Raw genomic sequence first — 2,675 nt, 5'->3', positions numbered from 1 at the left:
GTGATCTCCGAGGTCCCTTTCAAACTCAAAAAGAGTGAATATCCGAAGATCTGGCATGAGATCCGAAGAAGAGGTTGGGAAGTTCTTACCAACCCCATTCAACAAGTCGGAATCTTAATGGTTCAAGAGTTCTATGCCAATGCATGGATCACCAAGAACCATGATCAAAGTGTGAACCCGGACCCAAAGAATTGGCTTACAATGGTTCGGGGGAAATACTTAGATTTTAGTCCGAAAAATGTAAGGTTGGCATTCAACTTACCCATGATGCAAGGAGATGAACACCCTTACACTAGAAGGGTCAACTTTGATCAAAGGTTGGACCAAGTCCTCATAGACATTTGTGAAGAGGGCGCTCAATGGAAGAGAGATTCGAGAGGGAAGTCGGTTCAACTGAGAAGGCATGACCTCAAGCCTATGGCTAGAGGATGGTTGGAGTTTATACAATGCTCAATCATTCCCACTAGCAACCGGTCCGAAGTTACTATAGACCGGGCTATCATGATTCATAGCATCATGATTGGAGAAGAAATAGAAGTTCTTGAGGTCATATCCCAAGAACTTTATAAGGTGGCGGACAAGTCCTCTACCTTGGCAAGGTTAGCCTTCCCTCATCTCATTTGTCACCTCTGTTATCAGTTGGAGTTGACATAGAGGGAGACACCCTCATTGATGAAGACAGGCTCATCATTAAGAAAAGGATGGAGCAAACAAGAGATCCCACTCATGGACATGAGGAGATTCCTCATCATGAAATCCCTGAGATGACTCAAGGGATGCACTTTCCTCCTCAAAACTATTGGGAGCAAATCAACACCTCCCTAGGAGAATTGAGTTCCAACATAGGACAACTAAGGATGGAGCATTAAGAACATTCCATCCTTCTCCATGAAATTAGAGAAGATCAAAGAATCATGAGAGAGGAACAACAAAGGCAAGGAACAGACATTGAGGAGCTCAAGCACTCCATAAGATCTTCAAGAGGAAGAACAAGCTGCCATCACTAAGGTGGACCCGTTCTTTATTTTCTTGTTTTTCGAATTTTCATGCTTATGTTTATCCATGTTTGTGTCTTATGATCATTAGTGTCTTAGTGTCTATGCCTTAAAGTTATGAATGTCCTATGAATCCATCACCTTTCTTAAATGAAAAATGTTCTCAATTGAAAAAGAGAAGAATTGCATGAATTTTGAATTTTATAGCAAATTAATTATTTTGATGTGGTGGCAATACTTTGGTTTCTGAATGTATGCTTGAACAGTGCATATGTCTTTTGAATTTGTTGTTCATGAATGTTGGCTCTTGAAAGAATGATGAAAAAGGAGACATGTTACTGAGGATCTGAAAAATCACAAAAATGATTCTTGAAGCAAGAAAAAGCAGTGAATTCAAAAAAAAAGAGAAAGAAAAAACGAAAAAAAGGGGGAAAAGAAAAAGAAATAATTAAGTTGTGATCCAAGGCAAAAAGAGTGTGCTAAAGAACCCTGGACACCTCTAATTGGGGACTCTAGCAAAGCTGAGTCACAATCTGAAAAGGTTCACCCAGTTATGTGTCTGTGGCATGTATGTATCCGGTGGTAATACTGGAAGACAGAGTGCTTTGGGCCACAGCCAAGACTCATAAAGTAGCTTTGTTCAAGAATCATCATACCTAACTAGGAGAATCAATAACACTATCTGGATTCTGAGTTCCTATAGAAGCCCATCATTCTGAATTTCAAAGGATAAAGTGAGATGCCAAAACTGTTCAGAGGCAAAAAGCTAAAAGCCCAGCTCATCTAATTAATACTGATCTTCATAGATGTTTTTGGAATTCATTGCATATTCTCTTCTTTTCATCTTATTTGATCTTCAGTTGCTTGAGGACAAGCAACAATTTAAGTTTGGTGTTGTGATGAGCTGATAATTTGTACGCTTTTTGGCATTATTTTTAGTATATTTTTAGTATGTTTTAGTTAGTTTTTACTATATTTTTATTAGTTTTTAGTAAAATTCACTTTTCTAGACTTTACTATGAGTTTGTGTGTTTTTCTGTGATTTTAGGTATTTTCTGGCTGAAATTGAGGGACCTGAGCAAAAATCTGATTCAGAGGCTGGAAAGGACTGCAGATGCTGTTGGATTCTGACCTCCCTGCCCTCGAAGTGTATTTTCTGGAGCTACAAAAGTTCAATTTGCGCTCTATCAACTGCATTGGAAAGTAGACATCCTGGGCTTTCCAGCAATGTATAATAGTCCATACTTTGCCCGAGATTTGATGGCCCAAACCGGCGTTCCAAATCAGCTCAAAACTGCCCGGTGTTAAACGCCGGAACTGGCACAAGAATGGGAGTTAAACGCCCAAACTGGCACAAAAGCTGGCGTTTAACTCCAAGAAGAGTCTCTATACGAAAATGCTTCAATGCTCACCCCAAGCACACACCAAGTGGGTCCGGAAGTGGATTTTTATGTCATTTACTCATTTCTGTAAACCCTAGGCTACTAGTTCTCTATAAGTAGGACCTTTTACTATTGTATTTTGAATTTTTGATCATGTTTTTATGATTGAACCCTCTATGGGAGGCTGGCCATTCGGCCATGTCTAGACCTTGTTCTTATGTATTTTCAACGGTGGAGTTTCTACACACCATAGATTAAGGTGTGGAGCTCTGCTGTACCTCAAGTATTAATGCAATTA

Source organism: Arachis duranensis, chromosome 10, assembly GCF_000817695.3.
Source record: "Arachis duranensis cultivar V14167 chromosome 10, aradu.V14167.gnm2.J7QH, whole genome shotgun sequence".
Lineage (NCBI taxonomy): Eukaryota > Viridiplantae > Streptophyta > Magnoliopsida > Fabales > Fabaceae > Arachis > Arachis duranensis.
Note: the sequence above shows the minus strand (reverse complement) of the source record.